This window comes from Macaca mulatta, chromosome 2 (assembly GCF_049350105.2).
Source record: "Macaca mulatta isolate MMU2019108-1 chromosome 2, T2T-MMU8v2.0, whole genome shotgun sequence".
Taxonomy (NCBI): Eukaryota; Metazoa; Chordata; class Mammalia; order Primates; family Cercopithecidae; genus Macaca; species Macaca mulatta.
In genome coordinates, this window is record NC_133407.1 from 3,138,859 (window position 1) to 3,152,981 (window position 14,123).

Consider the following 14,123-nt stretch of genomic DNA (forward strand, 5'->3'; position numbering starts at 1 on the left):
GGCTCGAATTTTCTTCTGCCGACAGCTCTCAGTGACAGCCCTCACATTCAAGTTCAGCTGTCTCTCACCTTAGCCGGTGGGTGCTACAGGGTTCCCTCAGCACTATCAGCACGCAGGATCCTCTCCAGGTAAGTGACCAGCCAGATCCTCTTAATTCTCAGTTGACAGGGTGTATAGACACCCCTGGAAACCTTTTCCAGGCTTTCTGTATATTCTTTCAATGCTTGCCTTTAGCTGAGAATGGAAATTCTCACATATGTGTGATAAGTAAAGGTGGGGGGGCGGGGCTGGGATGCTTTTGTGTTTGTCTTTGCACAGGCAAAGTTCAACAGCTTTGTAACTGCTTGTTTTAAGCTTAAAATGTCTGTGAGTTTGGCCCTCTGACAAGCAAAGGGTCAAGGACAGATGCTTCTGCTTAGGAATATATTAAAAATAAATGATGCCAAAGGGCAGCTCCCGCTGACTCCATCTTTAGCTCTCCCTGCCAGGTATGTGTGGGCATAAATTAGCACAGGAACTGGCCTGAACAGGATGAGAAATCTTCAGAGACTGCCCTGAGCATAACCCAGAGTCAGGACCTGAGAAAGATTTCAAAATAGCCAAGTGGCTTTAGATAGGGCCATTTGCAAGAAGAGGCTGGGACTCAGGGAGGAGTTACAGTTTGAATCTGAAGGCAGATTCAAGGAGATAGGGCCAAAGCCATATGCCTTGAATATCACAATGGTGGTAAGGAAGAGTATGTCTGAAATACAGGAGATCCTTTAGGACATCTCTTAGTATTCCCATGCCCTGTGATTAAAGTCAATGGAAAATTACAACAACCCAATCCAGGCAGGACTACTAATGACCCAGACCCTTTAGGAATGAAGGTTCCGGTCACCTCACCAGGCAACAATCCATGACCAGCTCAGGTGCTTGCTGAGGGCAAAGGGAATATGGAATGAGTAGTGAAATAAGATAGTTATCAATACCAGCTACAACTACATGACCAGTTATAAAAACAAGAACTGTAATTGTCATGAGTGTGTATGCCTTATTTTGTTATGAATATGTTAGTGTGTGTATAGCACCTTTGTTTTCTTCCCTTTCGTATTCCTTTATCGTGTTACATAAGATGCCTTACTTGATCTCATAGAATTTAATATTGCTAACCTTACATCATAGTGTTTAAGTTACAGGATCTCAAGAAGAGTAAATATCACCTGTGAACCCCCAAAATGAGATAAGTCTCAGTCAATTTAGGAAGTTTATTTTACCAAAGTTAAGGACACACGCTTGTGACACAGCCTCGGGAAATCCTGAGGACATGTGCCCAAGGTGGTCAGAGCACAGCTTGGTTTTATACATTCTAGGGAGACAAGAGACATCAATCAATGTATGTAAGATGAACATTGGTTCTGTCCGGAAAGGTGCAATAACTTGAAGCAGGGAGGGGGCTTCCAGGTCATAGGTAGATAAAGAGACAAATGGTTGCATTCTTTTGAGTTTCTGATTAGCTTCTCCAAATGGGGCAATCAGAATATGCATTTATCTCAGTGAGCAGAGGGGTGACTTTGAATAGAATGGAAAGCAGGTTTGCCTTAAGCAGTTCCCAGTTTGACTTTTCCCTTTAGCTTAGTGATTTTGGGGCCCCAAGATTGATTTTCCCTTCACACACCTAAGGACTTTGTACCCTCTTCTGGGAAGAGGATTAGCGCAGTAGGATGCAGTTGTAGGAAGCATAGTTGTGTCATGTTAGACAGAACTGCAATCTTGTTATTGTCTTTTTTTGAAGGTTAAGTATGATTTAAGGAGATATGTGTGGGTCCCAAATTGATAAGGAGCGGACTGGTGATGGTTAATTTTATGTGTCAGCTTGGCAGGAGTGGAAATTGTAAATATTTTTCTGTAAAGGTTTTATTATGCAGACAAGGGGCTCAGTTCTTGGCAGCTGCTTTCCTCATGGCGGCCCAGTACCCAGATATTTGGTCAAACTGATGGTGATGGGATGCAGTCAAATGCATAGTCAGGTTGGGGTGGGTCCCTGAGGTTTCTCCCCACCTTCACGCCAAAAACAGAGCTGAAAGACTGGACTGCTGGTCCCAGATGAAACCCATGACTCAGACTTAGAACTTCTATTCCTGTTTTCCCACCCTTTCCTGATTGATTCTTCTGAATAATGTCTTTTAACCAATTGAGTGTTGCCTTTTCCAATACTACCTATTGGCCTGCCCCACCCCTATTCTGAGCCCATAAAAAGCCCCAGACCCAGCCACTTGGGGAGATGAGAACCACCCGACTGTGGGGCTGGGGAACCGCCCCCCACCTCCCCTCTCTGCTGATAACTGTTCTGCCATTCAATAAAATACTTCTCCACCCCCTCACCCTTCAATGGCCAGCACATCCTCATTCTTCCTGGTTGTGGTACAAGAGCTCGGGAACCATCGAATGTAGGTACGAGCTATAACACAGGCAAGCTGGGGCATGCCAACCTGGCTGAGTAAGGCCCGGGCAGGGCATCACCAGCTGGGGGTTCCCAGCTTGCAAAGTGATCAAGAAGAAAAATCCTACATGAAAACATTATTCTGTATGTTTTTGTGAAGGTGTTTTTTGAGTGAGATTTGACTGATGGAATTTGAGTAAAGCAGTTACCTCTATAATGTTTAATCAGCTAAAGGCCTTAATGGAAAACGACTGACTTCCCCAGGAAAGCAAGAAATTCTGCAAGCAGACTGCCTTCAGATTCAAACTGTAACTCCTCCCTGAGTCTCCAGCCTCTTAGCCTACCCTACAGATTTTGGACTTACCATGCTGTTACAGGAAAGGGGTCCCAATCCAGGTCCCAGGAGCAGGTTCTTGGATATCATGCAAGAAAGAATTCAAGGCAAGTCCATAGAGTAAAATGAAAGCAAGTTCATTAGGGAAGAAAATGATTTTTTAAAATGGCTACTCCATAAGCAGAACAGCCCTGAGGGCTGCTGGTTTTGCCCCCCCCCCTCTTTTTTTTTGGTGATTTCTTGATGATATGCTAAACAAAGGGTGGACTATTCATGCCTCCCCTTTTTAGACCATATAGGGTAACTTCCTGACGTTGCCATGACATTTGTAAACTGTCATGGTGCTTGTGGGCGTGTAGCAGTGAGGACCACCAGAGGTCACTCTCATGGCCATCTTGGTTTTGGTGAGATCTAGCCGGCTTCTTTACTGCAACCCGTTTTTCTTTACTGCAACCTGTTTTATCAGCAAGGTCTTTATGACGTGTATCTTGTGACCTCCTATCTCATCCTGTGACTTAGAATGCCTAACTATCTGGGAATGCAGCCCAGTAGGTCTCAGCCTTATTTTACCAAGCCCCTATTCAAGATGGCGTTGCTCTGGTTCAAATGCCTCTGACAAGGCCTCTACAGTCACATGAGCCAGTTCCTTAAACTCTCTCTTTCTTTCTGTCTTTCTCTACACACACACACACACACACACACACACACACACACACACACACACACACATACACCTCACTGTATATAGATTGGTTCTCTTTCTCTGGGGAACCCTGACTGATATATTCACTCAGCGTGGTCTGCTTCCTGGACAGGACTCTGATACAGTATTGAAATAGATTCCTCTGCTGTGGAATTGGTCTATCCAGGACCTGCAGCATAGGTCAGAGGTAGGGGCCTGGTCTCAGGCCAAAGCAGGACATGTGAGACTTGCTTTTCACCCCCTCCAACCCCTGAGGTCTCTGCAGTCCCTGCTGTCCAGGTGCTCACAGCCCAAGGAAGGGAACAGGCACTCTGCAGCTTCTTCCCTTCCAGGACAGCTTCGGCTGATGAGGCAAGTTAGGCATAGCCATGGAGCTCTGGGACGGGGAGGGAACTCTCCCTCCAGCTTGGGGAGGGTGACGTAAATTAGGCGAAGCCATGGAGCTCTTGACCGGGAGGGAGATGCTCCTTCAGGCTGGGGCAGGAAGGAGGGTGAGCAGCAGGAGATAAGGATGGCCAGGGAAGCTCAGTCCACGTTCACTGGCCTCTGTTCAGAGAGCACTGGAGGTGCATTAACTTTACATAAAAGCATCTCAAAGACCAAAAAGCCTTCAAGACCTAAAGACGTGAGTCTCAAATGGTGGTGTTCCAGGTTCCTGAAAGAGATATTTTGAACAATGGGGCCTTCCCAAGCATCCCCCAGACCAAAACGTATTATTAATTGGCAAAAAGAGAAAAAGAAAATCTCAGTGAAATAAAAAGGAGCATGACTACTTTCGGTGCCATCCTTCCTTCTCTCACCATTGTCTACCAGCTCTGTCATTACCCATTTTCCTCAGAGATGTTTGCTGCAGCCTCTCCCATCCTTTCCCCTCCCTTCTCCCCTTTCAGTCACCCAGACGCCCTCCTGTTCACCACTTACATGCAGCACCCTGGTCCATCCCTCTGCACCCAGCATTACAAGGAGGTCAGGGAGGAGCTAGCAAGGACCAGGTCGCCGGGGGGTTGCTGTCAGGACTACCCTCTCCAGCAGCTCCAGGTGGTAGCCTTGGGACCTGCCCAAAGGCAAACACTTGGAGAAGGCCCTGTCTCAGGAGGGTGATGCAGGCTGTGAACAGGGCATCAGCTGTGGCCTGAGCCAGTGGCCAAACTGGAAGGAGGAGCATGTAGAAATGAAGAAACTGAAGAGAAGAGGCTGGGGAATGGCTGTGGGGGACCCTGGGGGGCTTATCTCCTCCAGGCAATGTGTCTTCAGGGGTGTCCCTCAGACTCACAGCAGATTCACTGAGTGATGGGTGTGCTCTTAAGGCAGCGTAACCACCTAGCAACACGTCTTTTTTAGGAAGCCCTGGCCAGCCAGGGTATCTCTAGGTTGTCCTGGCTTAGCATTGCCTCCTAGCTGGAGACTTCTTGAGGCAGACTAAAGGTTGCTGGAACCTCTCTTGCTTCTTCGCCCCTCCGACTTCCCCAGGTTCTGCTGCCAGCCTCCAGTGCAGGAGAAATTTAGCTTCCATGTCTCAACATCCTGCTTCCTCTATCCAATCACTAGGTCAGGTCTGGGGAGGTGAAGGATGTAGGACACAAGTTGGGGTCAATTAGGGAAAGCCAAGGAGAGCATGGGGCATGAGGAATGCACAATAGGGATACTGGGGAGAGCTGGAAACAAAAGACCACCAGATTGAGCAGCCTAGTCTCCCAATGCTGACTGAGCTAGAAGGCGAGGCCCAACTGGCAGTGGGAAAAGAAGTGAGCTATGATGGGCCCTCATGTTTGCTGACTTTCAGGCATGCCAGGCTATCCTTAGAGGTCATCCCTTGAATGGCTGCTTATCATCCTTGTGATGTGAGGCTGTGGCTGCCACAGGAGGGGAGCGTGGAAGCCATGCTTGCAGAAAGAGTGTGTTCTGACAAGCAGAGGCTGGCTCAGGAGATAAGCTCCCACCCCCACACAAAAATAATAGAGCTCCATCCAGAGTTGAGGGGACTGCAGCTGGAAGGCAGAGTTCAGAGTCATATCCCAAAGGCTGCCAAAGAGAGGCATCCCATCAAGACTCTGCAATGGCAAGGACAAAAGGCAGGAAAAAGAAATGAAGTATAAATAAAAGAAGTCAAACCACCATTATTGCAGGTACTAACTACTATTGTTACCCCAGAATATTTAGGAAAGTAAGCGCTAAAATTATTAGAATAATAATGGAATTCAGTAAGTTGGTTGAATACAAAACAAATGCAGGGAAAAATTAAAAGCTTTCCCTTTCAGAATATACAGTAGAAGAAATCATAAAAGTCACAACAGCAATAAAACCTAAAGACAACAAGAAAATGTAGAGTCATAAAGAATGTATGTCATTACTGACAGACATGAAAGATGAATTGAAAAATAAGGAGATGGGCCGGGCACGGTGGCTCACGCCTGTAATCCCAGCACTTTGGGAGATCACCCGAGGTCGGGAGTTCCAGACCAGCCATGACTAACATGGAGAGATTCTGTCTCTACTAAAAATATAAAAATTAGCCGGGCGTGGTGGCACATGCCCATAATCCCAGCTACTCGTGAGGCTGAGGCAGGAGAGTCTCTTGAATCCGGGAGGCAGAGGTTGTGGTGAGTCGAGAGCATGCAACTGCACTCAGCCTGGGCGACAAAGTGAGACTCCGTGTCAAAAAAAAAAGAAAGAAAGAAAAAGGAAAAAGGAGATAAACCATGTTTTCAGATAGGAAAGCAACACTATAAAAGATGGATTTCCCCCCATATTTATCTAGAATTCAGTGCAGCTTGGGGGTGGGAGTGGCAGAGGGAAACATGATCAATTGATTTTGATGGATAAATATGCAAAGTTAAGCAGGAAAACATTTTTAAATGCATCATAAGATAAAAACATACTACAAAACTAAGCTAATTAGACAAGTATGTAAAAGCATTTTTTAAATAAAACATTTTTTAGTTAAAAAGACAATGACATGGTGCTGGTACATGTATAGAAAAAGCAGATTAATGAAACAAATAGGCAGTTCAGAAACAGATCCACAAATTAATGAAAATTTAATACACAAGTAGAGTGGCATTATCAATGAAAAAGATTGTTGAATGGTGTAGAAACAATTGTACATTTATATACCATACACCTAATAAGTTCTACATGAATTAAAGATCAGAAAATAAAAACTAAGACTATAAAAATACTATGAGAAAATATGAGACTATTTCTATAATCTTGAGGCTGGAAAGGATTTGCTAACTCTAACACAATATCCAGGAGGCATAAAGAAAAGCAAAAGATTCGATCACTCAGAAACCTAAACTTCTGTGCAAGAGCGCTGCCCTCCAAATCATTGCCAGGGAGAAAACACTTGCAACATATAGAGAATATAAGAGCCAAAAATTCACAAAATATAAAGTGTTTCTACATATGAATAAGAAAAAGAGAAACAATCTAATTGAAAAAATACACAAAGGATAGATAAATCACAAAGAAGAAAAGCATCACTGATAAACCTAAGGAGACACGCTGAATTATGATGAACCGTAATTTTTAAAATGCAAAATAAAAAACAAATTTTTTTATAAATCAAATTGGTGAAGATTAGAAATACTGGAGAGAAAACATTCTGGAGAGAAAACGAGGTGCTGGCAGGAGTGAAAATCGCCGAGTTTGGTTCTGTAGAGGTTTTGTTATGCAGAGCAAGGGGAGCTCAATCCTTGGCAGCTGCTTTCCTCACTGTGGCCAGGACGTCACTCAGCTCCTCCTACCTCCTCTTGGTGCGGATGTGTGGCCCCACCCTTTTCTTGATGAACGTGAGGGCCCATTTGTCTTTGGAGACCTTGAGCAAGTCCGTGGCATGGCGCTCATTCAGGGCAAAGCCACACAGCTCTCGGATCATGTCCTGCTGAACTTGGTGAGCGTGCCTGAGCTTGCTCACGTCGCTGATCCACCTGTGCCCTCACTGAGGCCCTCAGCCATGGGGTAGTACAGAGCCATGGCTGCTGCTCTCCGACGGCTGATGCGTTGGAAGAGCGAAAACTGCAATATTTTTTGAAAATAATTTAGCGGCATGATACCCATTGACTCAGCAATTCCATTCTAGGACTCCAGCCTACAAAAATAGTAACATACTTCACAAAGATGAGCATACATAGGTATTCGGTGCAACAGAAAAAAAATGGAAAATAACTTAATAATGGAATGTTTCATCTGCCCACCAGGCTGCTCTTCTGGCATGGCCCTTCCTTGCGTCCTGGCCTTCTCCATCCCCCAACCCTCTGTACATGATTCTTTTGGAACAACTCTACCTTCCTGGCCACAGCTGATTAATTCTGGTGTTCCCTTGATCCATGGCGGGCCAATCAGAGCCAATGAGAAAGAGAGCCAATCTAAAGATGTAAAATATTAAGCTCACGAGGGAGCCTGAGCTCAGGATAGGAGGCCTCTTAGAAGCCACATTTCCCTCCCTCCCCCATTCACTGAGGCACCAAAAAAAATATCCACCAAGATTCTCCAAGGTAATCAGAGGAGCAAAAAATTTGACATTTGGGGAATATGGTGGCCCCAACTCTTACCTCCAGAGTTCCCCTCCCCTTAGGTATGCCCTGCATTGCTACTACCACCCCAAGCTGATCTCAGGAGGGACTGCTCCCCACTTCCTTTCCACCCAGGCACAGGTGCAGACCTCATTTGAATGGGGTCTGGGAGGGCAGAGTTGTTCGGAAACCAGGCTAAGACATTTGCCCGGTCTTGGCCAAAGGCTCAGAGCTAACTGAAGGGAATCTCACACATGCGGTAACACAGCCTGTGATTCTGGAGGTGAAAGCCATGGAGTGACCCGAGGGATGTCACAAGAGGAGTCTAATGCGGAGAAGTTCCTGGGGACAACCACTCCTATCTACGCCCATCTTTACCTAAGCTTTTGAGATTTCTCTAGCATTTCTGCTCCCTACGGCTGGGTGAGACAAAAAGCGAGTGTTCACCACTTTTTCCTTGTCCTGAGGGCAGAAAGCCAAAGGCAAGCCCTGAAGAACGGTAGCGCCCACTCTTCCCAGCTGTTCGTTACTATCTGTCAGTTATCTGAGGGAAAGGATCTTCAAGGGCAGCACATCACAGGGACAAAGTTGTGAAAAAATCCTACTCTGGAGTCTAAGAATAAATGAACGGCCAGGCACGGTGGCTCACGCCTGTCATCCCAGCACTTTGGAAGGCCGAGGTGGGTGGATCACCTGAGGTCAGGAGTTCGAGACCAGCCTGGCCAACATGGTGAAACTCTGTCTCTACTGAAAATACAAAAATTAGCCGGGTGTGGCGGCACACACCTATCTATAATCCCAGCTACTCAGGAGGCTAAGGCAGGAGAATCGCTTGAACTCGGGAGGCGGAGGTTGCAGTGAGCCGAGATCATACCACTGCACTCTGGCCTGGGAGACAGAGTGAGACTCCATCTCAAAAAACAAAAAAAAAAATTATCAATTCAGTAGATCTACACGCTTCTCAAGTCAAAAAGTGGCATCCAGTTTCGGCCACTATCTAGCTGTGTGGCCTTAAACCTCTCCCCCGGACCTCCAGCTCTGTGTTCACAGAATGACAAGCCAGGCTTTGGTAAGACTGAAGATTGCTCAGAGTTCTCAGAGTTCTCATTCCCTTTTTTTTTTTGGAGATGCAGTCTCAATCTGTCGCCCAGGCTGGAGTGCAGCGACGCAATCTCTGCTCACTGCAACCTCCACCTGCCGGATTCAAGTGATTCTCTTGCCTCGGCCTACCAAGTAGCTGGGATTACAGGCGTGTGCTACCACACCTGGCTGTTTTTGTGTTTTTAGTAGAGACGGGTTTCACCATGTTGGCCAGGCTGGTTTCAAACTCCTGACCTCAAGTGATCCGCCTACCTCAGCCTCCCAAAATGCTGTGATTACAGGTGTGAGCCACCACACCTGGCCATGATTCCCATCATTTTTTGCCAGCCTGATGTCTGTTCAAGTTCCCAAGAGCTGCGTATCTTGGGCACCTGAGCTGGAGACAAGACAGAAAGCCCACAAGGAGCCAAGCATCCATTCCCAACAGGAACCAGTGCTCAGGAGAAACTGCAGTGAACCAAACTGGTGACAGGGTGGAGCTCTCCATTTAACTGATAATTAAGCTGCATGTTGAGTTAATTGTCTAATTAAATATTATTATCGAACAATTTATCACTGAACATTTTAGGTAAATAAGACTCCCTCAAATATCAATAGCTTCTGCTGGTGAGGAGTGACTTGCCATATTTGCCGTCGTAATTGCTTTGCCACTCTGCTAGGAGAAATTAATCTGACTGTGACAATTTAGTGTGGCCAGGAACAGTAACACATTTCATCTAATGGACTTAAATTAATTAGAAGCAGGCTTTGCAAGTTGCCTCTAAAATCTATGGTTGAACAAATACGGGTGCCACACAGTGGTGGATACTTATTCTTTTAATAAAATTACTGTATTAAAATGCACCATTTTGCTTCTGAATGCTCAATGGAATTTAGTAGCAACCCCAATCCTTACAGGGTGTTTATAACCCTGCTTTCTTGACCGCTACTCTCTCTCTCAAGTCCTTTGGATCTCCAAGCTGTATTTTTGTTTCCTTTTCTGTTTGTTTGTTTTCTAAGACGGAGTCTCGCTCTGTCACCCAGGCTGGAGTGCAGTGGTGCAACCTCAGCTCACTGCAACCTCCACCTCCTGGGTTCAAGCAATTCTCTGCCTCAGCCTCCCGAGTAGTTGGGATTACAGGTGCCCGCCACCACGCCTGGCTAATTTTTTGTATTTTTAGTAGAGATGGGGTTTCACCATGCTGGCCAGGCTGGTCTTGAACTCCTGACCTTGTGATCCACCTGCCTTGGCCTCCCAAAGTGCTGGGATTACAGGCATGAGCCACTGCACCAGGCCCAAGCTAGGTTTTAAAGGTCTTTGAGACCCAGGCCAAAGGACTACTCTGGAAAGGCAGTGACTCTCTCCAAGATCCACGTCTATGGTGGCAGGGCCAGCTGGCAGGAGAGTCAGGGCTTGGCAGCTTCTTCTGCAAGATGCATCTGTGCTTCCTGCCACTACCGAGCCACCTGGCCCCTGAACGATGTAGCCTGTACCGTTTACTAATGAGCTTGGAATACTCCTGCGCTACTCGTGGCATTCTTCCAGAGTCATGCATCCTGACCTGTCTCCAAGTCCATGCTAATCGGTCCTAAACTTCCCAGCTCATGTCTTATTTTACTGTCTTTGGACTAATCTAACCTACTCTTGTATGTGTGTTGTTTTATTATTTTTGGGGGGGCGGGGGATGGAGTCTCACTCTGTCACCTAGACTGGAGTATAGTGGTGTGATCTCAGCTCACTATAACCTCCTCTTCCCAGGTTCAAGTGATTCTCCTGCCTCAGCCTCCCTAGTAGCTGGGATTACGGGCGTGCGCCACCATGCCTGGCTAATTTTTGTATTTTTAGTGGAGACAGGGTTTCACCATGTTGGCCAGGCTGATCTCGAACTCCTGACCTCAAGTGATCCACCTGCCTCAGCCTCCCAAAGTGCTGGAATTACAGGCGTGAGCCACCACGACCAGCCTAATCTTTCTCTTTAAACCTAATGCTTTTCACCCTTTGTCACATTTTTGCATTCATTCTACCCAGTTCCTTCCAGGTGTTCCCAGGCCTTGCAAGTGTTCTGAGCCGTACTGGGGAGAGGAAGAGGGGTTTCTTGTCATGGGAGAGATCTCTGAAGCAGAGGGACATCAGGGGCCCTGCTCGGAAAGGGAGCGTCCGTTCACAGTGAGGTGCCTTAGAGACGATGCAGCAGCAACAGGCCCTCAAGTCTGCCCCCGCTTCTGGGCATCTGCCCCTTACAGAATATCCACATTCCACTGGCCCCAGCACCTCCAGACCAAACACCAACCTCGAAATGTTGTCAGCAGGACTTAGGTATCAGGTCCTTGGTAAACACAGAACCACCTGCCTTTTCCATTCCTCCTGCCTCTGTCCTCCTGCTAAAGTCATGCTGTCCCTTTGGGGGGTCTACAAATACCAATTCTTTCATTTCACTCCCTTACGCCAAAAGGAGAGCTTCATTCATTCCACACAAATTTATTGAGCACTTACTATTTGCCAAATATTAGTCTAAGCACTGGGGATAGCTGTAAAAAAAACACACAAATCTGTGCATTTGTGGATCTTAAATTCTAATGAAGGAGACAGAAAATCAACAAGATAAATAAATGAAGATTAACACTGCAAATGGTAATAATAAATTCTAAGGATAAAAACAAAGCAGGAAAGGACGATAGGAAGTTACTAGAGATGAAGGGCTGGGGGTGCAGTTTTAAACAGTCTCAGTCCAAAGGCAATATTTGAACAAAGACTTGAAGGAGATGGAGTAGTGAGCCACGCAGATATCTGGGGGACAGGAATAGATCCAAGATTTGTGGGACCCAATGTTGATACAACTTCGAGAGCCGCGTTAAGAAATAGAATATGAAATTATCAATACAAAAGTAGGTACAAGGCCTTGAGAGGGCCCATGTTGGTAAAGGGTGGGAAGTTTATGCTCCATTAGTTTATTGGTAATTCTGCTTCTGCTGGAAGAATAGTGTCCCATGCAGAGAGAACAGCGAGTTCTAAGGGCTGGAGCTTGTGTAAGGAGCATGCACCATGAGTCAGAACAGCACCAGGAAGCCAGGGTAGCTGGAGCACACAAATGAGAGGCTGTGGAGGAGGAGGCATGATCAGAGAGGTAGTGGAGGCCAGATTACATAGGATGTCTTTCAGGCTGGAATGCAGTGGCACCATCTTGGCTCATTGCAGCCTTGACCTCCCAGATCAAGTCATCCTCCTACCTCAACCTCCTGAGTAACGGGGACTACAGGCAGGCACCACTACACCCGGCTAACATTTTATTTTTTGTAGAGATGGGGTCTCACTATGTACCTAGGCTGGTCTCAGACTCCTGGGCTCAAGCGATCCCCCTACCTGGGCCTCCCAGAGTGCTGGGATGACAGGTGTGAGCCATTGCTCCCAGCCACTGGCAGTTTTTGAGCAGAGGAGTAATATGAGCTGACTTTGATTTTAAAAGAATCCCTCTAGCTGCTAGTTGGAGAATATGCTGAAGCAGGTCAAGGATGGAAGCAGGAGACCAGTTAGGAGCTAACTGGAATAACTTAAGAGAGAGCAGACGGTGGCTCAAGCCAGGGTGGAGGCAGCAGGGGAGTGAGAAGTAGCTCATTCTGAACACGCTCAGAAGATAAAGTCCACAGGATTTGCTACTGGATCCTTTCTGGGTAAAGGAGAAAGAGAGATATCAAGGATGACTCTGAAGATTTTGTCCTAAGTAACTGGAAGGATGTATTTCCATTAACTGAGAAGAGGAAAAATTGTTTTTGTTTTTTGAAACGGAGTCACACTCAGTTGCCTAGGCTGGAGTGCAGTGGCGCGATCTCGGCTCATGGCAAACTCTGCCTCCCGGGTTCAAGAGATTCTCTTGCCTCAGCCTCCTGAGTAGCTACGATTACAGGCTCCCGCCACCATATCCAGCTATTTTTTTTTTTTTGTATTTTTTAGTAGAGATGGGTTTTCACCATGTTGGCCAGGCTGATCTTGAACTTGTGACCTCAGGTGATCCACCCTCCTCAGCCTCCCAAAGTGCTGGGATTACAGGCGTAAGCCTCCGTGCCCAGAAGAGGACAATTTGGAATCTGAGAGCCGATTTTAAGTGGAAAATTAGAGTTTAGTTTTGAACATGTTAAGTTTGAGATGTTTATACATCCAAAGGGAGGGATGGAGTCTGGAATTCAGTCTGGAAGAGGTCTGGGCAAGAAATGATAAATTCTTGGACCTGGATTGGATCACCAAGGGAGTGACTGTAGGAGAGAAAAGAAGTGGCTCTAGAGTGGATCCCTGAAGCCCTCTGATATTTAGAAGTCTGAGAGACGAGAGAGAACTGACAAAAGAGACACAAAAGGAACAGGCCGAGAGGTAAGAGAAGAACCAAGAAAGAACGCCCTGAAGCCAGGTGAGCGACGTATGTCAAAGAAGCAGAAGTGACCAGGTGCTTCAGGTGCTGCTGATATGACAAAACATGAGGACTGAAAATTGGCCTCTGAATTTAACAGCATGCAGAAATCACCGATGAGCTTGACAAGAGCGGGAAGGCGTATCAATTAGGACCCAGATTTCCGGAGCGTGACATACAAACTCCAATGAAACCTTCAGCCTGGTCTGTCTGGCTGTGCTCCCTTCAGCACCGGTAAGCAGTCCACGCTTTTTTTTTTTTTTTGAGACTGAGTTTGCTCTTTTTGCCCAGGCTGGAGTGCAATGGCACGATCTCGGCTCACTGCAACCGCGTCCCGGGTTCAAGCGATTCTTCTGCCTCAGCCTCCTGAGTAGCTGGGATTACAGGCATGCGCCACCATGCCTGGCTCATTTTGTATTTTTAGTAGAGATGGGGTTTCAACATGTTGGTCAGGCTGGTCTCGAACTCTTGACCTCAGGTGATCCACCCACCTTGGCCTCCCAAAGTGCGACGATTACAGTGAACCACCGCATCTGGCCCTAGTTCACATCTTTTGGTCTGATCTCTGGAACCTTCCACCTCCGTAACTTGTGGGCTGTTCCTCCAGGTTCTTTTCAGCCCTGCAAGCAGAACTCAGGCAACTCGGCAAGGATTTTACCTACTGGAAGCC

The 14,123-nt window shown here is 46.7% G+C and overlaps 1 protein-coding gene and 1 long non-coding RNA gene across 2 annotated transcripts in view; both read right to left on the reverse strand.

Moving 5' to 3' along the window:
• The window catches only part of BDH1 (3-hydroxybutyrate dehydrogenase 1), a 64,091-nt gene extending 63,600 nt beyond the window's left edge, over nt 1–491 (reverse strand). Inside the window, exon 1 of the mRNA XM_015132625.3 lies at nt 69–491. The gene's annotated coding sequence lies outside the window, so the exon portion shown is untranslated. The remainder of the gene's footprint in view (nt 1–68) is intronic.
• A 5,375-nt stretch (nt 492–5,866) lies between these two features.
• LOC106997195 (uncharacterized) overlaps nt 5,867–14,123 on the reverse strand; it is a 79,526-nt gene continuing 71,269 nt past the window's right edge. The window contains exon 10 of the long non-coding RNA XR_013413468.1: nt 5,867–7,476. This is a non-coding gene — a long non-coding RNA (uncharacterized LOC106997195). The remainder of the gene's footprint in view (nt 7,477–14,123) is intronic.